The sequence below is a fragment of the Phyllobates terribilis genome, unplaced genomic scaffold (assembly GCF_046119375.1).
Source record: "Phyllobates terribilis strain yellow unplaced genomic scaffold, ASM4611937v1 Scaffold_85__1_contigs__length_6476398, whole genome shotgun sequence".
In the NCBI taxonomy this organism is placed as follows: Eukaryota; Metazoa; Chordata; class Amphibia; order Anura; family Dendrobatidae; genus Phyllobates; species Phyllobates terribilis.
Genome location: NW_027362845.1, coordinates 1416459 through 1443143, shown reverse-complemented (window position 1 = coordinate 1443143; position 26685 = coordinate 1416459). Strand labels below are relative to the sequence as shown.

General features: G+C 41.4%; 1 pseudogene; it reads right to left on the bottom strand.

Moving 5' to 3' along the window:
- LOC141197627 (uncharacterized) overlaps window positions 1-26685 on the bottom strand; it is a 188091-nt pseudogene that overhangs the window by 140621 nt on the left and 20785 nt on the right.

The window sequence follows — 26685 nt, the reverse complement described above, 5'->3', positions numbered from 1 at the left end:
GTGGAATAGCACATGTCATCCACAGTGTGCGGGTCACCCTGATATGCACCGTCGGAAATGACAAGCGCGATTGAAACCCATGACCGGAACTGACGCGGCCTGTAGAAGATGAGCAGTCACGGCGTGCGATCACCATGAAACGCAGCAACGGAAGCAATATACAGCTGCATAGGCCACATAGCCGGTGACAGGACGCAAGTGGTAAGTATAATAAAAATGGGAACTTGCACAGAGAGGAGGTGAGAGACAAGGAAAAATGGTTAAGGAACGCACAATATGTTATATAGAATACAGAGGTGATAGACAATTAAATTAATAAATCTTCAAGAAAAAATGGGATCAGGGAAAAGATGACAAAAAAATATACAAAGAACCTATACATAATATTGAAGACCATAATAATTATCGCACAGTATGAAAAACAAATATATATATATATATATATATATATATATATATATATATATCCTGTATATAGTCATAATCACAGTATAAGACACATCGCAAAAAACAAGAACTAAACTGTGTAAAAAAAACAAGCACACTTGTCATATCAAGAAGATGAAGGAAGAGAGTAAATTGGATAAAGTGTCCGCCGGACACTCTCACCGGATTTATATCAGTACTGATATGGAAAGGAAAAACAAAACTATTTCCCATAAAAACCTGTAAACAAAAGATTTTCATTAATGCCCATAGGGAAAACACAATTAACTTTGTAGATCCAGCGGGATTTGAGCCAAGGCAGGGTCTGAGCCACATCCTCCCCACGGATATTGGAAGAGACCCTACCACAGTCGTCCCCCTTCAATCTGCAACGATGTTTCAGCAAAAACTGCATGGCCATTGTGGAAAGAGTCTTCCCTGATTCAAGATCAACCTCTGCCAGGGCAATATTGGAAAAGTGTTGCTGTATCCTTTTCTGTAACTCTTGTGAGGTTTGGCCTACATACACCAGTGGACAAGGACAAATCAACGCATAGACCACATTTGCAGATCGACAATTGATATAATATTTTAGCAAAAACTGCTTGTGATCTTCTGAAAGTAGTTATCATTAGATGCAAGCCAGGGTGTCTGTTTCTGTGCTGCATGTATACCAACTTAAACCAAGCTCAAATTCTGTGTTTTTTCTTTGTATTTTTTGCATTCTGGGCAAGCCAGGGTGTGGCCTATTAACAAAGCATACAGTCTAGATCACGTGAAGTCATTATCGGTCTGTACTCCTCTTTGGTCAGATCTCATCTGGAATACTGTGTACAGTTTTGGGCACCACATTTTAAAAAAGACATAGACAAACTGGAGCAAGTTCAGAGAAGAGCGACCAGAATGGTGACTGGTCTGCAAACCATGTCCTATGAGGAACGGTTGCAGGATTTGGGAATGTTTAGCTTGAAAAAAAGAAGACTGAGAGGAGACTTAATAGCGGTCTACAAATATCTCAAGGGCTGTCACATTGTAGAAGGATCATCTTTGTTCTCATTTGCACAAGGAAAGACAAGAAGCAATGGGATGAAACTGAATGGGAGGAGACACAGATTAGATATTAGAAAAAACTTTTTGACAGTGAGGGTGATCAATGAGAGGTGGTGAGCTCCCCTTGAATGGACGTCTTTAAACAGAGGCTGGACAGATATCTGTCTGAAATGATTTAGTGAATCCTGCTTTGAGCAGGGGGTTGGACCAGATGACCCAGGAGGTCCCCTCCAACTCTACCATTCTATGATTCTATGGCCTCCCTTCCTAGAGCTAGATAATACATTAAAAGATTCTCTAGGCTGGTGTCCACAGTACAGGACCCAGTCCTTTGTCTGCACTTATTCACACACTGAAGTCAACTTTGACACATGGTAAGGTTTTTAACCCCTTTACCCCCGAGGGTGGTTTGCATGTTAATGCCCGGGCCAATTTTTACAATTGTAACCACTGTCATTTTATGAAGTAATTACGCTGGAACGCTTCAACGGATCCCGCTGATTCTGAGATTGTTTTTTCATGACATATTGTACTTCATGATTGTGGTAAAATTTCTTCGATATCACTTGCGTTTATTTGTGAAAAAAAAGGAAATTTGGCAAAAATGTTGAAAATAGTTAATAAATAACATTTCCCACATGTCTACTTTACATCGGCACAATTTTGGAACCAATTTTTTTTTTTAATAGGAAGCTATAAGGGTTAAAAGATGACCAGCGATTTCTCATTTTTCCAACAAAATTTACAAAACCATTTTTTTGGGGACCATGTCACATTTGAAGTCATTTTGAGGGGTCTTTATGACAGAAAATAGCCAAAAGTGACACCATTCTAAAAACTGCACTCCTCAAGGTGCTCAAAACCACATTCAAGAAGTTTATTAACCCTTCAGGTGCTTCACAAGAATTTTTGGAATGTGGAAGAAAAAAATTAACATTTAACTTTTTTCCCAAAAATGTTACTTTAGACCCAATTTTTTTATTTTTGCAGGGGTAACAGGAAAAAATGGACCCCAAAATTTGTTGTGTAATTTCCCCTGAGCACGCCAATACCCCATATGTTGGGGGAAAACCACTGTTTTGGCACACGGCAGGGCTCGGAAGAGAAGGAGCGCCATTTGACTTTTGAACGTCAAATTTGCTTGAATAATTAGCGGACGCTATGTTGCATTTGGAGAGCCCCTGATGTGCCCAAACAGTGGAATCCCCCACAAGTGACATTTTGGAAATTAGACCCCTCAGGGAACTTATCTAGATGTGTGGTGAGCACCTTGAACCCCCAAGTGCTTTGCAGAAGTTTATAACATGGAGCCGTGAAAATAAAAAATCTAACTTTTTCCACAAAAAATAATGATTTAGCCACAATTTTTTTATTTTAACAAGGGTAAGGGGAGAAAATGGACCCCAAAAACTGTTGTGCAATTTCTCCTGAGTATGCCAATATCCCATATGTGGGGAAAATACAGTGTTTGGGCGCACAGCAGAGTTCAGAAGGGAAGGAGCACTGTGTGACTTTTTGAACGCAAAATTGCCTGGAATTGAGAGCAGACGCCATGTCGCGTTTGGAGAGCCCCTGATGTGCCTAAACAGTGGAAACCCCATCACAAGTGACCCCATTTTGGAAACTACACCCCTCAAGGATTTTATCAAGGGGTATAGTGAACATTTTGAATGTAGAGGTACGACACAGAAATTGATAACATTAGGTCATCATATTGAATAAGTTGTCATTTGTCTTGAGCGCAAGTGCTCGCTACTTGAGTTTGCATCAGGTTCACGGGTATGCACCATGTATCGCGTGTGCTCGAGTGACATGCTTGAGTCCCCGCTCGCATGTTTCATGGTTATTAGACATCCAAAAAAAAAACATGCTCGTGCATGGCAGGCAATCCCCGCAAGTTTTTTTGGGCCACAAAGCATATGGTGCAGAGACTCGAGCATGTCACTTGAGCGCCCGCGATACTCAGTGCATACCCGAGCGCCCGATGCAAACTCAAGTAGCGAGCACTTGCGCTCAACTCTAGTCGCCATATCGTCATCTTTTTTTTTTTACTTTTGAAAAAAATCCCTAGCCCAACCCTGACCCTAACACAACCCTAACCCTAACCCTAGAGTTTATTTTTTACGCCGTTCCTTGTGCGGTATAAGTGATTAGACGACTTTATTCTTCGGGTCGGTGCGATTACAGAGATACCAGATTCATATTGGGTTTTTATGACTGACAGCTGTCACACACTGAAAGACGCATTTTTTTGCAAAACCTAGTTTTTGCATCGCCATATTTTGAGAGCTATAATTTTTCCATATTTTGGCAGACAGTCATGTGATGGCTTGTTTTTTGCGGGATGACTTGACGTTTTTATTGGTGCCATTTTCAGGCACATGACATTTTTTGATCGCTTTCTATTCCGATTTTTGGGAGGCAGAATAAACAAAAACCAGCAATTCCAGAATTTTTTTATGGGATTTTTTTTATGCTGTTCCGCGTGTGGTAAAATTAATAAGGCAGCTTTATTCTTCGGGTCAGTACGTTTACAGCGGTACCACATTTATATTGTTTTTCTATGTTTTGGCGCTTTTACACAATAAAAACTATTTTATAGAAAAAATTATTTTTTAGCATAGGTTTATTCTGAGAGCTATAACTTTTTTATTTTTTGGCTGATGGAGCTGTATGGTGGCTTGTTTTTTGCGGGACGAGATGACGTTTTCAGTGGTACCATTTTTATTTATATTTGTCTTTTTGATCACGTGTTATTTCAATTTTTGTTTGGCGGTATGATGATAAAGCATTGTTTTTTGCTTCGTTTTTTATTTCTTTTTTTTACCATGCTCACTAAAGGGGTTAACTAGCGGGACATTTTTATAGTTCAGGTCGTTCCGGACGTGGCGATACCAAATATGTGGACTTTTATTGTTTTTTTTCATAATAATATTTATTGATGGGTACATTATATTTTTATTTTTTGTGGATTATTTTTTTTTACTTTTTTTTTTTAATATTTTTACAAAAACATTTTTTTATTTTTTTTTATTTTTTAACACTTTTTGGACTTTTATTCTGTGTCCCACTCTGGGACTTTCATTTTTTTCATTCTGATCGCCTGTATAGCACAGGAATGCAGCACCATCCCTGTGCTATACAGGCTGTCAGTGTTGTCATGACGACAGCGGGTTGCCATGGCAACATCTGGGAAGCCGCTGCAGACAGCACTGGAGGAGGTGAGTATTGCGATCACCTCCCCTTGCACCGCAATGGTGCGATCACAGCATTGAGGGGGTTAATGTGCCGGGAGCGGTGCGGGACCGCTCCCTGCACATAGTACCGGGTGTCAGCTAACACTTGGCGGAGATCGTCCCTCACCGCTTATGTGCGGGCGCGATTGCCATATGACATAATAGTACGTTATTGGTCCAATCGGCCCAGGTCACCAAAACTTACTATTAGGTCATACGTCAGAAAGGGGTTAATATTAGACAGAGTAGAACGGGTTCACCTTGTCGTGGTGGGATAGTTTTCATGCTATTTTTGATGAAATACAGTGTTACAAAGAACCCTATTTTATTTAAATGCACTTTTGCTTTTTATTAATTTATAGCAGGGTTTATGTTCATTTTGCTTCTTGTAGTTTTTTTTATTGGATGGAAGCTATTGCCGTTTGATGAAAGTTGTTGCCATTAGATGAAAGTTGTTGTTGCCATTAGATGGAAAAAGTTGTTGCCATTAGATGGAAGTTGTAGTTGTTACCGTTAGATGGAAATTGTTGCTGCTGTTGCTGAACGATTGATGTTGTTGCCGTTAGATGGAAGTAGTTGTTGCCATTAGATTCAAGTTGTTGTTGCCGTTAGATTGAAGTTGTTTGTTGTTGTCATTAGATGAGGAAGTTCTTGCCGTTAGATGAAAGTAGTTGTCATTAGATGGAAGCCAGGGTGTGCGTTTCTGTGCTGCATGTATACCAACTTAAACCAAGCTCAAATTCTGTGTTTTTTCTTTGGATTGTTTGCATTTTGGGCAAGCCAGGGTGTGGCCTCCCTTCCTAGAGCTATATAATACATTAAAAGCTTCCCTAGGCTGATGTTCACAGTTCAGGACCCAGTCTTTTGTCTGCGCTTATTCACACACGGAAGTCAACTTTGACACATGATAAGGTTTTTAATATTAGACAGAGTATAATGGGTTCACCTTGTCGTGGTGGGATAGTTTTCATGCTATTTTTGATGAAAAACAGTGTTCCGAAAAACCCTATTTTATTTAAATGCACTTTTGCTTTTTATTCATTTATAGCAGGATTTATGTTCATTTTGCTTCTTGTAGTTTTTTTTATTAGATGGAAGCTGTTGCCGTTAGATGAAAGTTGTTGCCATTATATGAAAGAAGTTGTTGCCATTAGATGGAAGTTGTTACTGTTAGATGGACATTGTTGTTGTTGCCGTTAGATGAAAACTGCTGTTGTCGTTAGATGGAAGTTGTTGTTCCTGTTCCTGACCAATTGACGTTGTTGTTGCCGTTAGATGGACGTTGTTGTTGTTGCTAGTTGGAAGTTGTTGCCATTAGATGGACGTTGATGTTGTTGCCATTAGATGGAAGTTGTTAACGTTAGATGGACATTGTTGTTGTTGTCATTAGATGGACATTGTTGTTGTTGCCTTTAGATGAAAACTGCTGTTGTCGTTAGATGGAAGTTGTTGTTGCTGTTCCTGAACAATTGCCATTAGATGGATGTTGTTGTTGTCGCTAGTTGGAAGTTGTTGCCATTAGATGGACGTTGATGTTGTTGCCTTTAGATGGAAGTTTTTCTTGCCGTTAGATGGAAGTTATTGTTTTTGCCGTTAGATGGGAGTTGTTGTTGTTTCAGTTAGATGGAAGTTGTTGTTGTTGTCGTTAGATGGAATTTGTTGTTGCCAGATGTATGTACAATCTTTTGGAGATATAACAAACAATAAAATTAAATTGCATTTTTTGCATGAAATAAGTATTTGATACATTAGAAAAACAGAACTTAATATTTGGCACAGAAACCTTTGTTTGCAATTACAGAGGTCAGGCGTTTCCTGTAGTTCTTGACCAAGTTTGCACACAATGCAGCAGGGATCTTGGCCCACTCCTCCATACAGATCTTCTCCAGATCTTTCAAGTTTCGGAGCTGTCACTGGGCAACATTGAGTTTCAGCTCCCTCCAAAGATTTTTTTATTGGGTTCAGGTCTGGAGACTGGCTAGGACTCCAGGACCTTGAATTTTTTTTTCACGGAGCCACTCATTAGTAGCCCTGTGTATTTTGGGTCATTGTCATCTTGGAAGACCCAGCCACGAGCCGTCTTCAATGTTTTTACTGAGGGAAGGACGTTGTTGGCCAAAATCTTGTGATACATGACCCCATCCATCCTCTCTTCAATACGGTGCAGTTGTCCTGTCCCTTTTGCAGAGAAGATCCCGCAACCTCATCAGGAGCATGCCCAGGCATTGTAGGGAGGTCATACAGGCATGTGGAGGCTACACACAATACTGAGCCTCATTTTGACTTGTTTTAAGGACATTACATCAAAGTTGGATCAGCCTGTAGTGTGTTTTTCCACTTTAATTTTGGGGGTGACTCCAAATCCAGGCCTCCATTGGTTAATAAATTTGATTTCCATTGATGATTTTTGTGTGATTTTGTTGTCAGCACATTCAACTTTGTACAGAGCAAAGTATTCAATGAGAATATTTCATTCATTCAGATCTAGGATGTGTTATTTGAGTGTTCCCTTTATTTTTTAGAGCAGTGTATAATGTTTTCTCAACCATGCTTCATGGTTGGGATGGTTTTCTTGGCGTTGTACTCATCCTTCTTCTTCCTCCAAGTACGGCGAGTTCTATTTTGGTCTCATCTGACCACATGACCTTCTCTCATACCTCCTCTGGATCATAAAGAAGGTCATTGACGAAATTCAAACAGGATATGTGCTGGTGTGAGCAGAGGGACCTTGCATGCCCTGCAGGATTTTAATCCATGACGCTAAAATTTTACACTGTGGTCCCAGCTCACTTCAGGTCATTGACCAGGTCCTCCTGTGTAGTTCTGGGCTGATACCTGACCTTTCCCAGAAATCATCGTTACCCCACGAGGCGAGATCCTGCATGGAGGCCCAGATTGAGGAAGATTGACAGTCATCTTGTGTTTTTTCCATTCTCTAATAATTGTGCCAATAGTTGTCTTCTCACCAAGCATCTTACCTATTGTTCTGTAGCCCATTCCAGCCTTGTGCAAGACTACAATTTTGTCTCTGGTGTCCTAAACAGCTCTTTGGTCTTTGCCATTGTGGAGAGGTTGGAGTGTGATTGATTGAGTGTGTGGACAAGTGTCTTTTATACAAGTAACGAGTTAAAACAGGTACAATAAATACAGGTGAGGAGTGCAGAGTAGGAGGGCTTCTTATAGAAAAACTAACAGGTCTGTGAGAGCCAGAATAATTCTTGCTGGTCAGATGGTGATCAAATACTTATTTCATGCAATCAAATGCAATTTCATTATTTAAAAATCATACAATGTGATTCTGTTTTTTCTGTTTAGATTCTGTCTGTCACAGTTGAAGTGTTAGATAAAGTGGGTGAGTTTTTTTTTTAGAAAAAAGACATCCATCCATCCTTGGCAAATACTTACTAATGATAGTTTTTATTAGATTATATTCTCTACTGAAAATAGTGACAAAAACTGTTTTTTTATACGTTCACTAAATTTGCATTTTTCTTAATACACTCTTTGCGACTTTTACTTTGCACTATAATCGTTGCTCTATTTAGGGTCCAGTTTTTATATCCCCTTTTACGCAATCTATCGCAAATTATGCTCCTTTCTTTTATAAATTGATCCTCCTCTGTACAATTTCTTTTGGCCCGAATCATCTCGCCTATGAGAACATTAGTTGTAATATGTCTGGGATGACAAGAATTTGCCCTTAATATTGTATTCCCTGATGTTTCCTCACCATTGTTTTTTGTTTTTACCGCTCTCAAATCTCAATCGACCCTTAATAACAATTCCAAAAAAACCAGCTCATCTGTGCTCCATTTATAGGTAAAAAGACAAATGACACGGTTCTGATTGAAATAGTTCCCCAGGTGTGGCATGGCCGACACTCCAGATGACCAGATGATGAGACAGAGGAGTAAGGAGCAGATCAGAGATTCATACAACAGAGAAGACAATAATCCATTAAATGTATCAAAACATTTTTTACAAAAACATGGGAGCAATGTAAAAGGATTAGAATTTTATGGTTTAGAGAAAATGAACCCCTTACCTAGAGGAGGAGATGGAAGACGTGCCCTCCCTAACAGAGAGGCATACTGGATGCTGGTGCTAGATACGTCCTGTCCGCGGGACTTGAAGAAGAAAACCAAATTGATTCTGCATTCTTAAATATCAGGTATTGATATAGGTATGGATGATAGAATTCTCAAGAAACAAATAAAAAACAATTATATGTAATTTATATTTGATGTTGTTAGCCCGTTGAAGTTATGGGACACGGTGTGCGGAGGATGTGTCCTCTAGCGGGGTTTTTAAACGGTGGCATAATTTAGTTATATCAACAGATATTGGAAAAATAATCGTTTCCACAATTGGATGTGTTTAAATAAAATGTTCCTGTGCTGAGATAATCTTATAAATGTCCCCTGCTGTGTACTGTGTAATGGCTGTGTCTGACCGTGCAGGAACATAGTCTGGTCATACCACATTTCTGGGGCGGAGGGGGGTGAGGACTATACAGACATTACAGCAGAGGATCACAAATGATTCTTTCTTTGAAGTAAAACTTTGTTTGACAACAGGCAGGGAAATGTTTTACCTCACAAACAGAATCAGCTGTGATCCCCTGCTGTAATGTCTGTATCCTCTTTTGCTTCCTCCCCAGTCCAGGAGCTGTAGTATGATCAGACCATGTTCCTGTACGGTCAGACACAGCCATTACACAGTACACAGCAGGGACACATTTATAAGATTATCTCAGCACAGGAACATTTTATTTAAACACATCCAATTGTGGAAATTATTATTATTCCAAGATGTATTGATTAAAATTAACTTTAATTCCTGAGAAAACCCCTTTTAATGATATGCTCGTGCTCTGGGGCTGGACTGTAGGCGGGTCTTAACTTATGCTCTAGGCCAGATCAGCAAGAAAAGACCTGCCCCCGGGCTGCCCCGAAGCACAAGTATGTTCCTGATAATAGAGACAGACAGCCAGAGAGAGAGAGAGAGACAGCCAGCCAGAGAGAGAGAGAGAGACAGCCAGCCAGAGAGAGAGAGAGAGACAGCCAGCCAGAGAGAGAGAGAGACAGACAGCCAGAGAGAGAGAGACAGCCAGCCAGAGAGCGAGACAGAGAGAGAGATCCAATGAGAGAGCGAGACAGCTAGCCAAAGAGAGCCAGCCAGAGAGAGAGACAGTCATCCAGAGAGAGAGAGAGAGAGACAGCCAGCCAGAGAGAGAGAGACATACAGCCAGAGAGAGACATACAGCCAGAGAGAGAGAGAGACAGAGAGAGAGAGACAGCCAGCCAGAGACAGACAGCCAGAGAGAGCCAGAGATCCAATGAGAGAGCGAGACAGCCAGCCAGAGAGAGACAGCCAGAGAGAGAGACAGCCAGAGAGAGAGAGACATACAGCCAGAGAGAGAGAGCCAGCCAGAGAGAAAGAGACAGCCAGCCAGAAAGAGAGACAGACAGCCAGAGAGAGCGAGACAGCCAGCCAGAGAGAGCCAGAGACAGAGATCCAATGAGAGAGCGAGACAGCTAGCCAGAGAGAGAGAGCCAGAGAGAGACATCCAGAGAGAAAGAGACAGTCAGCCAGAGAGCTTCAAAAACAATTCACCACAGTAACTGGTATAACAAAAATGTTATTTTCCAATGTTTCGACCCGAGCCTGGGTCTTTTTCAAAATCGCAATACTAGGTTAAGTCATCATTTAATCTGGCTGTAATACTGGTATCCCTAATAGGGAATAAGACCATAGAGGAATGGTATGTAAGTAGGCAGTGGTGAAAGTAGCTGTCAATGATTGGGTAGCCTGGTAGCACCAGCAGGGCATATGACGTCAGGCATCAGGAGTATCGTGTTCGAGGGCACGCTGTGCACTGGCTGAGGTGGATTGGTACCTTCTTCTCCTGCTCTGCACCCATCAGTTAGATAAGTTTGGTGTGGAAGATCGAGAGCAGTTCTATTAGTGATCAGGAAGGACACTGTCCAGTAGCGTAGCTACCGGGAAGGGGCAGAGGGTGTTGTCGCCCTGGGCCCCGTGCTTAGGGGGGCCCACCATGGGATGCCCACCCAAAGCTACTCTATGCTTAGGTATATTGGAGCACTGTGCACTCCGATATAGTTAAGCCGGGGCTGCACAGCAAGCGACTCGCCGCCGGCTCCCTACTCCTTGTGCTCAAATGTATTCACGTCTCTTAGAAGTGAAATGTGTTTTCGTTGTAATATCTGCAGACGAATGTTGACTGGAGAAGTTGCCATGTTGGTCTGGGCCAGATGGAAAAGATGGGAAAATGAATGACTCCACCAGAAAGAACTTCAGCTGTAAGTTACTATATACAGTATAACTGTACTGTGATTATTTGTATGTTCTGCAGCACTGGTATCTACCACGAAATGGTCACCATATGGTGATACTATCAGTGTTGGTGTAGAGATTCATTTTCAAAGCGTTCATCTCCTGAGGATTCTCTATACCCACGATCAGAGGGCACCACCATAGTTGTACCCACGATTACCTGGTTAGAGCCCACTCAGATGTTTCGCCCCCCCTGAGCTGAACCCCTAGCTATGCCTCTGACACTGTCTCATTGTTCTCCTCTGTCACGGGAAGCAGCCTCCAGTCTATAAGATGCACTCACTTTTTAGCAAGATTTTTTCTTGATAAAAGTGTCTTATAGTCCAAAAAATACAGTAAGTTCCAAAGTAATTTCACTTTCTCATTTGATTATACAACTGTCTGTTATATGTTTTTGTACAATTTGTCAATAACATATATAGTTTCTCTCCGTCTGAATTATTTTTGATGGTCAACAAAATACAATTTTCCAATAATTTATTTTTCACACTCTAGGTATGATAACGACTTCTCTCTGTGTGGGATTTTTGATATTTTTGATGTTTAAAAGGGATGTCCATTACTTGGACAACCCCTTCTCATTCCTCAGGTTTGGTTCTGTTAAATTAAAAACAATTATGCAAACCTCTTATGCTGGTGCGGTTCCAGCGGTGTCGGCGCTTGCGTTCCCAGGGTTCATGTGAGCTTGTTAAGTCATGTGAGCCCTGCGCTGATGTCACTTTCCCCAACTTCGGACAAATCAAACATTAAAAAGAAGTCAAACAGCAGCCGCAGCCCTGGCTTCTGGTTGTTGTTCAATACATCCGAAGGCAGAGACAGTGAAGCTGGCACTGATTAGGACCAGTGCTCGTGAGATGTAACAAGCTCATGTGAGCCTTAGGAACTTGAGTCCCAATACCGCTGGAACATTGCCGACATAGGAGGAGCATATGAGTGTTTTCATATTAACAAGGCCAAACATGAGGAATGACAAGGGGTTGTCCTTGTAGTGGACAACCCCTTTATGACGATACAATTTTCGGTTAAAAGACTTCCAACATTCTGAACATGAATAAGGCTTCTTCCCTGTGTGACTTTTCTGAGGTTTATTAACAGCTGATTTCTGTGAAATATATTTCCCACATTAAGAACATGAAAAAGGCTTCTCCCCTGTATGAACTGTTTGGTGACTAAGAAAAGATGATTTCTTCACAAAACATTTTCCATATTCTGAACAGGAAAAGAAAACTTATCCCGTGTGAGTTCTCTGGTGACTATCAAGATGCTCTTTACGGTTAAAAGATTTCCCACAGCTTGAACACGAAAAAGGCTTTTCTCCAGTGTGAGTTCTCTGATGTCTGGTAAGGCTTGATTTATCTGCAAAACATTTTCCACATTCTGAACATGAAAAAGGCTTCTCCCCTGTGTGAGTTCTCTGGTGCTTAACCAAATCTGATTTCTGGTTACAACGTTTCCCACATTCTGAGCATGAAAAAGGCTTCTCCCCTGTGTGGGTTGTCTGGTGGCTATCAAGATGCGCTTTCCGGATAAAACATTTCCCACATTTTGAACATGAAAAAGGCTTCAACCCTGTGTGAGTTCTTTGGTGATTAACAAGATTCCATTTCTTGTTAAAACATTTCCCACATTCTAAACAGGAAAATGGCTTCTCCAATGTGTGAGTTCTCTGGTAACTAACAAGATCTGATTTCTGGTTAAAATATTTCAAGCACTTGGAATAAGAAAATCTATTCTCCGCTGTGTTAATTTTTTGATGTATAAGAAAAGACTTTTTGTGTGGAAAACTATTTCCATATTCTGAACATGAAAATGGCTTCTTTGCTTTAGGAGCAGTTTGTTTTTTAGTGCTTATTTTGTGACTTTCATTTTCATTAGTAGTCGGTAATGAATCAGAAGACAGGGCCTGTTTCATAGGATCAGATGACAGATCTTTGCTGTGAAGGGATGATGGTATATCTGGAGTAATGGCATTCACTTCAATTGTATCCTGTGGGATCTCAAGATCATCTGATTTAAAAATTGAAGATGTCAGCTGTCCCTCTGATCTCCTGGTACAGTCATCTGCCAAGAAGAAAACCAATTATTATTTTTGAATAAAATATCCTCAAATTTTTTATTTTTGAAATTTCTACTTAAAATGTATGTAAAAATCGCAAGTTATGTAAAAAAATTAATTACTGACCAAGACAATGACAGTACACAGTCTAATAGAAAACATCATAGGATGAACCAGTAGAGCGTGGTGTCCAACTGTTTGGTGGCTTTTTATTCCATATTTGGGAGACAGAATGAACAAACAATGTTATGTAGGCGAAAATAATATCAATAAAAACTTCTATTCATTCAGCAAAAAAACAAGTCCCCACTCAGGTCCATCATCTGTCAAAGGTTTCCACATTATTAGTGGCTCAAAGACTCTTGAAAAGCAACATGGCTTCCATAAACCAATCCAGCAATATCCGCTCTACCAAAGTCAGATCTCCCCCTCACTTCTGAGCCTTGCAGTGCGCCCAAACCACATTTAGCATCCATGTATTTGGCATTACTATAGTGAGAAGAACCCACTTAATTGATGGTGTGTGTCTCCTGGAGCACAATCTGGACACTATGTGTTGGGTAATAAAATGTTATATTTGCAATTTTCACACTCCATCATCCACTGTGTGCTAATTTCTGGAAAGTGTTGGCGGAGTCCAAATAGTCACTATTCCTAGAGATTAATTCACTGTGGGGTATAATTTCCAAAATAGAGTCACATTATGGGGATTTCTACTGTTCGGGTTTTCTGCCATTTTCTCATATTATGAAAATAGTGTCTCCCATCTTCTCTGGACTCAGCTCCTGCAACTTCTGCTGCTGTCACCAAGCGCCACCTTATTCATTGTGCAGGTGGCACTGGTAATGGAGGAGACATCGGAACCAGAAGCTCTGGGTGGTGCAGGCTCTGTCCAGCCACTAAGATTAGGGTGCATGCGACCAGTAGTACCATCCAGTCTGGCAGTATTGGTGTGTGTGCTGTCCAGCTGGAGTAATCTGCTCCCTACTTGGGTCAATTGGAAAGCACGGCACCCTACTAAAGCTCAAAATAAATTGCCGGAAGCTGCCAGATACAGCCTTGTTCTCCTCTAGTTCAGTCCTCTGTGCTCAGCTCCTGGCTTGTTTATTTTTTTCCCATTGTGACCCTGGCCTTTTTGCTGACTACTCTTACTGACTACTGTTGTGTCTTCTGATTTTGTATTTTCTCTGCCCTCCTGGTTCTGACCCGGCTACCTGACTATTCTTCTTGCCATCTCACACCACAGAACAGCAGGTAACACTGTGGCCCAAGTCTAGGGGTTTCTAAGTAAGTCCAGATCCATGTAGAAGGGATAAAGGGTAATGGGAAAAACTGAGTACATACAATAACACATCTCCAGAAATTATAAAACTCAACAGTCTCCATCAGTAAGTAGTGAGTACCTAGTGGTGAAACCTCTCTGGGGTAATTAGAGTATGGGGCTCGATGGCTCTTCTCAATCTAAACTATTGTAAGGGACAATATTTTCTATCAGATGAGTTATAAGAAGAAATATTAGACATTTAAAGAGAACTTTTTATAATAGTGCAGAGATGAGGTGTCTTAAATTTAGACCTCGGGCATTTGGAAGAGACAATGGAGATATTTTTTTTTAAAAGACTACCAGGGAGTTAGACTCACATACATGAGGCAGGCCGACCCCATGAGTTGCACTCATTTATGGTGGACCATTGGAGCTACTATGAGTCCTGACCAGAAGAATAGAGAAAGTATTAGTGCCCCCATTTCAGGAGAGATTGTGCAGTAATCTGAATTCCTTAGGATTGAAAACATAATGGAATTTATGACGGAGTAAATCCATGAAACCAGGGCTGGAGCCAACACATCTCCTGCAGGCGTGAATAAATGTATATTACAGCCAACAGCCACGCACAGCTTAGAGATATATCATGGCACAGGTGTAATGTTTTTATGTCGTTTATCGCAATCCTGTTTGAAGTTAGTTGGTTTTAAAAGAAATTGAAAAATTAGAAAAATTCACACTTGGCCCTCACTGCACATTTAATGTTGTCGATCATAAAAGTGAAGTTTTGTAGGGACCATATGAGCACATTCAGCATCACAGAAGGGAGAGAAGGTAGATTTATCCAATAAGATATCAGGGTTCTAGGAAGCCAACAGCATCATTACCCTCCACCTTCTCTTACAGACCAATCATATTAGTTTTTTTCAAGTGATTTTCTAATTTGTCAGCACATTCTACATACGCTGTCATTTTAGTTTGTAGTTTACAGACTTGAGCCGGTAACGGTCAGCATCTTCTAATTTAGGTAGGTGGATCCTCCAGGTTGTAAGTTATATAGAAAAGGGCTTTCAATGTTCAAAGTCATTTGAACAGTTTTGGGTGGAGAAGAATGTTGTGGTCTAGAGGCAAAATGGTAGTCACATGATAGTGGAACGGCTGGACTACATCACCGATAAAGCAGCCACAGCCGGTGACTGAGAAGAATCTGTGACTTCTCTGCATTTAGTGGTTACTACTCACCTGGGTAGTCATATGTAGGAATCTCCTCTTTACACCGCTCATCACCCCTTACATATGTCTCTGCAGTATTAATATGGGTCAGAACTTCACCCTGAAACAAATATTGTAAAAGTCACAGACAGATGGAGAAGTCCCATCTATGATCAGCTCTAATCCTGCCATCTCCACCGTCCTCATTACACAAGTATAAAACATATAATACTGGTGGATAAAACAAGACTGAATACAAGACCTTCACAGCCGTCTACACATCATAGGGGAGATCTCATGACACCTTCTCTCCATCTACCTGATGATCCTGAGGAACATTGGGGTCTTCTTGTTTACAGTCCTGTGGAAGAAGAGGACGGGGACATCTCTCTGGTGTTGTCCTCTTACTGGATAGATCTGGTGGAAACACATACAGGGACTGAATTCATTCTTTACATACAGATAATTATAGGCCGTGTGTATTTAGTCCTGTCTATTACCTGGTGATGTGAGGGGCTGGGGAACCTCCATCATGATGTCCTTGTACAGCTCTTTGTGTCCTTCTAAATACTCCCACTCCTCCATGGAGAAATAGACGGCGACATCCTGACACCTTATAGGAACCTGACACATACAATGATACCGTCATCCCCCTGATTCCTTCATAGCGTTACTGTATAATGTCCCAGCAGTGTTACCTCTCCAGTCAGCAGCTCAATCATCTTGTAGGTGAGTTCTAGGATCTTCTGGTCATTGATGTCCTCATGTATCAGGGGGTGAGGTGGAAGCTCCGTGATTGGGCTCGGGGGTCTTCCCCATCCCTCAGACACAGGGTCCTGACAGCGCTCACTAGAGGTCTTCTTCACTACTGTGTAATCCTGGTTATGGAGAGACACAGTAATAAATCTCACTACAGACATTTCCAGAGTCCTCACCTCTCCAGTTCTGTCCATCTGTTATTCCCATAGATAAGAATGATGTAATGTGATGTCATCAGAATCTCTCACCTCTCCAGTAAGCCGGAAGAGGATCTCTAGGGTGAGGTGTAATATCCTCTCCACCATCTTGTCTCTGTCCATATCCATCCTTGATGGGTAAATCAGGAAAATTCTCTTATATAGAAGATCTTCACTGAGAGGATCTGATATTGTAGAGACCTGAATGAGAAGAAGATGAGCCGATGTAACATCATAAAAATCCTGGGTAATAATACAATTACTGGGAATAATAAGGGAAACATATGAGGAGATTATTGTACAGTATTTAGATTCCTTCTTTACATCTACTAATAAAACTAAAGGTGGTGTGAAAAAGTGTTCGCCCCTTTTCCTGATTTCTTATTCTTTCACATGTCTTTCACACTTAAATGTTTCAGATCACAAAACAAATTTAAATATTAGACAAAGATAACACAAGTAAACACAAAATGCAGTTTTTAAATGAAGGGCTTTATTATTAAGGGAAAAAGAAATCCAAAGCTACAGAGCCCTGTGTGAAAAAGTGATTGCACCCCCAACCCCCACCATTAAAACATAAATTAACTGTGGTTTATCACATCTTTGGGAAGCAAAGTTCAATTTCCCTAGCCACACACAGGCCTGATTACTGCCACACCTGTTCTCAATCAAGGAATCACTTAAATAGGACCTGCCTGACAAAGTGAAGTAGACTAAAAGATCCTCAAAAGCTAGACATCATGCTGTGATCCAAAGAAATTCAGGAACAAATGAGAAACAAAGTAATTTACATCTATCAGTCTGGAAAAGGTTATAAAGACATTTCTAAAGCTTTCACACTCCAGCGAACCATGGTGAGAGCCATTATCCACAAATAGCAAAAACATGGAACAGTAGTGAATGTTCCCAGGAGTGGTCGGCTGACCAAAATTACCCCAACAAGTGTTTGATCCATGAATCGCCCAATAAATTTTGGGGTTAGAATTGAAGCAGGATGTTTTCAGATGAAAGTGGCCACTGAGCTTTGATTGTCACATAGTGTCATCATCAGCAGGTTGCAATAGAGATGCAGAGAGACTGGAAAAGTTACAGAAAGGCAGAGAAATGGACGTCCTTTGGCCACATCCCACACTAATGACTGTTTCATTGTGAACAATGCCTTTCAGAACTGGATGATGAATGCCACACAACTGCAGGCACATTTAAGGGAGGTGAGAGGAACCCAAGTGTTCTGTCAGACCATTTGAAACAGTTTACATCAGTGTGGTCTGCTAGGGTACCTGACCATACAACCAGGCACAGGCGTCATCAACTTGCATGGGCCAGGTAGCATCTACACTGGACAGTGGGCTGCAGTGCTGTCCATTGATTAAACTCTATTGAAACTGAGCAGAAATGATGGCTGCCAATGATGTTGGAGACGTCAAAGAGAGTGCTATGCATCAGCGACTGTTGTAGCCAGTGATGGTTTTGTTACAGTGTGGGCAGGTGTGTCTAGTCAATACAGAACTACCCTACACTTTGTGAATGGTACAGTGACAAGCCCCTACTTCTTGAATAACCTCATTAATCCAGTCATTGTGCCTCTGCACAAACAACATAGGCCTAATTTCATCTTCATCCCACCATCGACAAGGTGAACCCGTTTGGGATAGATCTACACTGTCTAATATTAAAAACCTTACCATGAGTCAAAGTTTACCTCAGAGTGAATAAGGGCAGACAGAAGGTGTCTGTCGCTGGTGGATAGCTTTTATACTATTGTTGATCAAAAACAGTGTTACTAAGAACCCTATTTTATTTAAATGCACTTGCTTTTTATTTATTTATAGTAGGGTTTTTGTTCATTTTGCTTCTTGTAGGTTTTTCTGAATCTTATAGAAAACCTGTGGGATCAACCGAGTCGCTGTGTAGAGGATTGTAATTCTGTACCCCAGAACCTTAATGACCTGTGGGCCGCCCTTCAAGAAGAATGGCATATCATGCCTCAGCAGACAACAATTAAACTTGTGAACAGCACTCACCACTGTTATTATTATTTATTTATATAGCACCATTGATTCCATGGTGCTGTATATACCACCCCTGGCAAAAATTATGGAATCACCGGGCTCGGAGGATGTTCATTCAGTTGTTTAATGTTGTTGAAAAAAAGCAGATCACAGAAATGGCACAAACTAAAGTCATTTCAAATGGCAACTTTAGGGCTTTAAGAAACACTAAAAGAAATCAAGATTAAAAATGTGGTACTGAGTAAGAGTATTTTTTTTCACACCAAGCAGAGGGAAAAAATTATGGAATCACTCAATTCTGTGAAGAGATTTGCAAAGGGAGGTAGCAGAGGAGTAGCGAGGCGAGAGATGAACTAGTAGGGCAGCAGAGTTAAGGACAGACTGGAGAGGTACGAGTGTGTTACCAGGTAGGCCACAAAGGAGGATGTTGCAGTAGTCGAGGTGGGAGCTGATGAGGGCATGCACAAGCAGTTTAGTAGATTGACGGGTGAGGAAAGGACGGATTCTGGAAATATTTTTGAGCTGGAGGCGACAGGAGGTGGCAAAGGCTTGGATGTGGGGTTTAAAGGACAGGACAGAGTCAAGGGTTACTCTGAGGCAGCGGATTGCCGGTACAGGGGAAAGTGTGATGTCGTTTATTGTTATAGAAAGGTCAGGTGAGGAAGATACGCAAAATGGAGGAATCATAGAATCATAGAATCATAGAATGGTAGAGTTGGAAGGGACCTCCTGGGTCATCTGGTCCAACCACCTGCTCAAAGCAGGATTCACTAGATCATCTCAGACAGATGTCTGTCCAGCCTCTGTTTGAAGACGTCCATTGAAGGGGAACTCACCACCTCTCGTGGCAGCCTGTTCCACTCATTAATCACCCTAACTGTCAAAAAGTTTTTTCTAATATCTAATCTGTGTCTCCTCCCATTTAGTTTCATCCCATTGCTTCTAGTCTTTCCTTGTGCAAATGAGAATAAAGATGATCCTTCTACAATGTGACAGCCCTTGACATATTTGTAGACAGCTATTAAGTCTCCTCTCAGTCTTCTTTTTTGCAAGCTAAACATTCCCAAATCCTGCAACCGTTCCTCATAGGACATGGTTTGCAGACCAGTCACCATTCTGGTCGCTCTTCTCTGAACTTGCTCCAGTTTGTCTATGTCTTTTTTAAAATGTGGTGCCCAAAACTGTACACAGTATTCCAGATGAGGTCTGACCAAAGAGGAGTAAAGACCGATAATGACTTCACGTGATCTAGACTGTATGCTTCTGTTAATACATCCCAGAATTGTATTTGCCTTTTTTGCTGCTGCATCACACTGTTGACTCATGTTCAGTCTATGATCTATTAGTATACCTAAGTCTTTTTCACATGTACTGTTGCTTAGCTCTATTCCTCCCATTCTGTATATGCTTTTTTCATTTTTATTGCCCAGATGTAGTACTTTGCATTTTTCCCTGTTAAAAACCATTCTGTTGGTTGCTGCCCACTGCTCCAGTTTATTTAGGTCTTTTTGAATCCTCTCTCTCTCTTCTCTAGTATTAGCTATCCCTCCTAGCTTTGTGTCATCAGCAAATTTAATCAGTTTACCCTCAATTCCTTCATCTAAATCATTGATAAAGATGTTGAACAATACAGGTCCCAGGACGGAGCCCTGTGGTACCCCACTTGAGACATTCATCCAGCTGGATGTGAAGCCATTTACAACCACCCTTTGAGTCCGATCACTAAGCCAGTTATGAATCCACCTAACAGTTGCCTGGTCCATTGCATACTTGGTTATTTTTTCAATAAGGATGGTGTGAGATACTTTGTCAAATGCTTTGCTGAAGTCAAGATATACTATATCTACAGCATTTTCCTGATCCACCCAGTCAGTGATTCTGTCATAGAAGGAAATTAAGTTAGTCTGACATGACTTGTTAGTTACAAACCCATGCTGACTCTGGTTAATCACTTCATTCTTATCCATGTACTTACATACATGTTGTTTAATAATTTGTTCAAAGATCTTTCCTAGTATAGAAGTCAGACTCACCGGCCTATAGTTCCCTGGGTCCACCTTCTTCCCCTTTTTGAAGATAGGAACAACATTTGCTCTTCTCCAGTCTTCTGGGACTTCTCCTGTTCTCCAAGAATTTTCAAAGATTATGGAGAGTGGTTCTAAAATTTCTTCTACGATCTCCTTCAGTACTCTGGGGTGTAATTCATCTGGACCTGGAGACTTGAACTCATTTATGTTAGCTAAATATTCCCTCACAATCTTTCTGTTTATAGATAACTTGGATTCCTCTATTCCTTTAAAAGGACAGTGAAGATCAGTTGATGTTACATTTTCTTTCTGAGAGAAAACAGATGCAAAATAGGAATTAAAAAGTTCGGCCTTCTCAACATCCTCTCTTACCATTTCTCCATTTTCATCCTGTAAAAATCCTATAGCATCTTTGACTTTTCTTTTACTTTTGACATACCCCCAAAATCCTTTTCTATTGCTTTTGACATCTCTTGCAAGCCTTAATTCATTGTCAGCTTTAGCTAACCTGATACGTGCCCTGCAGGATCTGCAGACTGCATTATAATCTTTTTTAGATATGCCTCCCTCTTTCCATTTAATAAACATTTCTTTCTTTCTTTTTAGCATGTGTTTAAGTTCTGTGTTCATCCATCCTGGTTTCCTTAAATGCTTCCCATTCTTTCTACTTTTCGGGATTGTTAACGATTGTGCTTTGAGAATCTCATTTTTAAAAATTTCCCATCCTTCCTGGACATTTTTGTCCTTAAGGACATCCAGCCATTGGATCCCTCCTATTCTCTTTCTGAGTCTCTTAAAATCTGCCTTTCTAAAATCTAACCTTGAAGTTTGAGTCTTCACGTGTCTTCCTCCTCTAGTTATCCAAAATTCTATAATAGCATGGTCGCTGCCTCCTAGGGTCCCAGCCACTTTTACCTCCTCAACCATTTCCTCCCTGTTTATAAGGATTAGATCCAAAGTAGCAGATCCCCTTGTTTTCTCCCCTACCTTTTGGAAGATAAAGTTGTCAGCAAGAGAGGATAAGAATTTGCTTGACCTGTTAGTTTTACTTGAGAGAGATTCCCAACAAATGTCTGGATAGTTGAAATCTCCCATGACCACTACGTCATATTTTTTGGAGAACTTGGTCATTTGATACATAAAGAGTTCATCCATATCTTCAGCTTGCCCAGGTGGCCTGTAGTAAATGCCTACAATGGTGTCCTTTCCGTTGTTCTCTCCTTGTATTCTTACCCAAACAGTTTCCACAGAACTCCCAGTCTCTGAAGCTTCAATCTCTGTGCAGATATACGCTTTTCTAACATACAATGCAACACCTCCTCCTCGTTTATCAAGTCTGTTTCTTGCAAATAAGTTGTATCCTTTTAGCCTTTTATTCCAATCATGTGTATCGTCCTACCAAGTTTCAGTGATTCCAATGACATCATATTCCTTTTCCTGCATTAGTAGTTCCAATTCTCCTTGTTTGTTGCCCATGCTTTGTGCATTTGTATAAAAACATTTAGTTTGTGATTGGTTTCTCTTCCTCCCATATTTTTATTATTTAAATTGTTTTGTCTTTGTTCTTCATTTCCACTTCCAGTAGCAGAGATCTCAATAGTATTTGTCAGCTGTATGGCTTTTTCTGGCCTTTTGCTTCCCTTCCCACATTGTTCTAGTTTAAAGCTCTTCTGATGAGTGTAGCAAGGCGACTTCCAAATACATGTTTTCCAGTCTTCGTAAGGTGCACTCCATCTCTAGCAAGTAGTCCATCGTATAGGTAATTCATTCAGTGATCCAGAAATCCAAATCCTTGTTTACGGCACCATCGACGTAGCCAGTTGTTCACCTGTAGAATCTTATTCCACCTCATTGTTCCATGGCCATGGGAGGATGGATGAGAAGACCACCTGCGCTCCCAATTCTTTCACTTTCTTGCCTAAGTCTTCAAAGTCACTGCAGATGGTTTCCAGGTCCTTTCTTGCGGTGTCATTTGTCCCCACATGTATTAGCAGGAATGGGTAGTGATCTGTAGGTCTGAAGAGTCTTGATATCCTGTCAGACACATCTTTAATTTTTGCTCCTGGAAGACAGCACATTTCTCTTGAGGTTATGTCTGGTCTGCAGATAGCGGCCTCTGTTCCTCTTAACAGGGAATCCCCCATGACCACCACTCTCCGTTTTTCCTTCACAACGAAAGGAAAGGAAAGATGAGGAGTCCAGATTTGTCCACATTGAGTTTGAGGAAGCAAGAGGAGAAGAAGGAGGAAATGGCTGATTGAAATGCTGGAATTCTGGACAGCAGAGAGGTGACATCTGGGCCAGAGAGGTAGATCTGGGTGTCATCAGCGTACAGGTGGTACTGGAAACCATGGGACTTTATGAGCTGTCCCTCGCCAAGGATATAGATGGAGAAGAGTAGGGGTCCTAGAACAGAGCCTTGAGGGACTCCAACAGAGAGAGGACAGGATGAGGAAGTAGTGTGGGAGTGGGAAACACTAAAAGTGTGGTTAGAAAGGTATGAGGAGATCCAGGATAGGGCAACCAAAGGAAGAAAGAATCTATAGTAGGAGGCAGTGGTCAACTATGTCGAAGGCAGAGGACAGGTCTAGAAGAAGGAGTATGGAGAATAGTCTGTTAGCTTTGGCTGTAAGTAAGTCATTAGTAATTTTGGTAAGGGTAGTTTCGGTGGAATGGTAGGGATGGAACCAGATTGTTGGTTGTCGAAGAAAGAGTTAGATGAGAAATGGGAGGAAAGTTCAGCGTGAACATGTTGCTCAAGGAGTTTGAATGCAAATGGGAGCAGCGATATGGGGCGATAGCTGGACAAAGCGGTTGAGTTGAGGGATGGCTTTTTGAGGATAGGCGTGATTGTGGCATGTTTGAAAGCAGAGGGGAAGGTTCCAGAAGTTAGTGATAGATTGAAGAGATGGGTTAGAGATGGGATGAGTGTGAGAGTGACGTTGGGGAGGAGGTGAGATGGGATGGGGTCAAGTGCACAAGTGGTGAGGTGTAATTTGGAGAGGAGGTGAGTAAGCTCTCTTTCAGTGATGTTGGAGAGGGAGGTTATGGGGAAAGGACAATGGTCTGGAAAACAAAGGGTTATGGTGGTCAGACCGTGAAGGCTTGCCTTGTTTGGTCAATATTGTTTTTGAAGTGTGTGGCGAACGCCTCAGCAGTGATGAGGGAGGTCAGAGGGGGCAGCGGAGGTCGGAGGAGGGAGTTAAAAGTTTTGAATAACTGTTTGGGGTTGTCGGATAAGGAAGAAATGAGGGTTGTGAAGAAGGCCTGTTTGACAGAGGTGAGGGCTGATTTGAATTTGAGTGTTGCTTGTTTGAATGCAGTGAAGTCATCTTGCGAATGTGTTTTCTTCCAACGCCGCTCTGCAACCCTGGATGCTTGCCGAAACTTTTTGGTGAGGTTATTGTGCAAAGGTTGTCTATCGATTCGTTGCACTCTGCCATACACAAGAGGGGCAACCGAGTCAATAGCAAATGCGAGAGTGGCATTGTAGAAAGCAGAGAGGGAGAGAAGGTGAGAGAAGGAGAGTCGCCGGCTTGTTTTATGTTTGAGTAGGACAGATCTGAAGTTGAGGAGCAGGTTGGCAGATGAGGTCAGGTGGGGAAGTAATAGGGAAGGAGATATGATTATCTGGTTAGAGGGTACTGGGGTCTGGGGATAGCGGAGAAGAGTGAGGATTAATGGAACAAAAACTGTAAAGGCATATGTAAGCATGGTGAAAGTGTAAGGGAGAATAGAGAAGCAAGTACAGTTAATAGGTGGTTACTCGTACCTTCTCGTCACTTCTGGTCCAATTCTGGCATATTTCTGCAGGTTACTCAAGGAGACATACTCATGGAGATAGACCACGGTCACACAGACCTGTATGTCTCAATTTATACAGCTTCCAAAGCACATGGAATAGGCCACGTGTGAGTAGGAGGGAGGAGCCACAAGGAGACGATTCACAAAAACAGGGGGGATAAATAGGAGAGAGAGGCCGTATAAACAGTTTTGAATGGAGATAAATGGATATGTAGAGTATTGCACATTGAAACGTTCCTGCAATTGAAACAGATGGTTGTCAGATCAAGGGTGATGGCAATATTGAAGAATATAAATTGTGAGATTACATGTCTGGATATCTGGCATATTTCTGCAGGTTACTCAAGGAGACATACTCATGGAGACAAACCACTGTTGTTGGCTTTTGTTTCAATAAATTGTTTGAGATGAGAAAATTACCATTGCATGCTTCTACTTAAGTGCCCTACTTTCATGATGAAATCTCACAGTAGCGTGAAGTTTTTACGTTTTCCAGAAAGCCAAATATCCCTAACTTTTTGTGAGTAGTGTATATACACACATACATTTGGCGGATTTCCCTATTCTGCAGACCGCCTGCTGCCGTTTTACTTGGCGGAACCGGACCAGATGGTTTGGAGATGAATGAGAGAGACCAAAGTCCAAAAATAAATTATTATTTACTTAACAAAACTTGATGAGAAGTAATACATCAGATAGCCACATGTAAGGGAATGATAATCCTCCGGATATATTTTCAAGCTATATGTAGCAAAAATACGGATAACTAAAATATAACTTTTACTTAGAATCTTTAAAAACTATTAAGAAAATACAGTAAAACACCACTACGTGTGGACGAACAAGCCAAACATATATTACACACCACCTTTGCTATGGTCCAAAAGCTATCTCAAAAGTCAGACCTTTATCAGATAGGTGTGTAAATTTAAGCGGAAAAAATACAGTTGCTCTTCCACCCAGAAATAGCAGAATGCTGTCACTTTCTTTAATGGAGCAACACAAATTAGTTAGTTTACACTTGGTAAATGGAATCCATTACTGCATTGTCATTAACTCATTCTTAGCAGCGTATCAACGGCAGGGTTTTATTGTGCCCAAAAATACCACTTGCCACCAAATCCGTCTCACACTGCTCTTCACAATGGTATATATACAGAGACAGTGATAGTGGTCAGTATAAACCAACACCGCTTAGACATGTACAGCAGCACCGTTAAACGTTGCACTAGGGGACAATCAAACCCATCTACTATGGTGCCTATACATACAGAGACTATCTCAAATCATAGCTGTGTATTATGTAGTACTATATACACGTATTCTAGAAATCTCGTAGGCAGTACTCAAGTGGTGGAGCATCTTTTCTACTCCATCCCACTGAAACCCTGTTCTTGATCATATATAGCATGGAGTGCATACATTTATTTCTGCACTCAGACCACTGCTTTATCACAGTAAAGGAACGGTCTCACCCAAGATTTAGTTCCTTCCGGCTTGCACTCAGATCCTTATTAGTGTTGAGCGAGTATGTTTATCCGAGTATGCTCGGGCCGAGCTCCGAGTATTTATAGCTGCTCGGTGATATGCTTGAATCGCTCCCGTGTGCATGATTTGCGACTGTTTGACAGCTTTATTACATGTGAGGAATGTGTAAGAAATAGACATTCCTCACATGTAATAAAACTGTCAAACAGTCGCAAATCATGCACACAGGAGCGATTTAACCTTATCACCAAGCAGCTATAAATACTCGGAGCTCGGCCCGAGCATACTCGGCGAAAGGGTAAATAGAACATACTCACTCAACACTAATCCTTATGCCTCCTGCCAACCCTGGGTGTGTGACCTCCCACAGGATCTCCCAACGCGTTTCATCACAAATGTAGAATCATCAGGGCAGTTGTGAACCTGCTTGTGTCCTCATGGGGGCCTTTGCAAGTCATCTGCCAACTTTCCTGGCTGTTGCAGTATCACTTACTGGCTTCCTTGTTCTTTTATTGTGCACTCTGTCGAAACCCCGCCTCCGGCGGATGGCGCATTTCCGGTCTTTGGACCGCATATCCGGTTTCCGGAGCGCACATCTGGCCTGTGGAACGCAAGCCGCCACAGTGGAACGCATATTACCACTTCCGCCGGCTGTGCTACAAACACCAGCCTGCAAACTAGCCTGAAGCTCCATTCCAGATAATGACAGGAGGGGAAAGGTCACACCACCTCTCCATGCCCATCACCACAATTCTTATGCTTGTGGGGAGGCCATAACACAGATCTTAACCATTAGA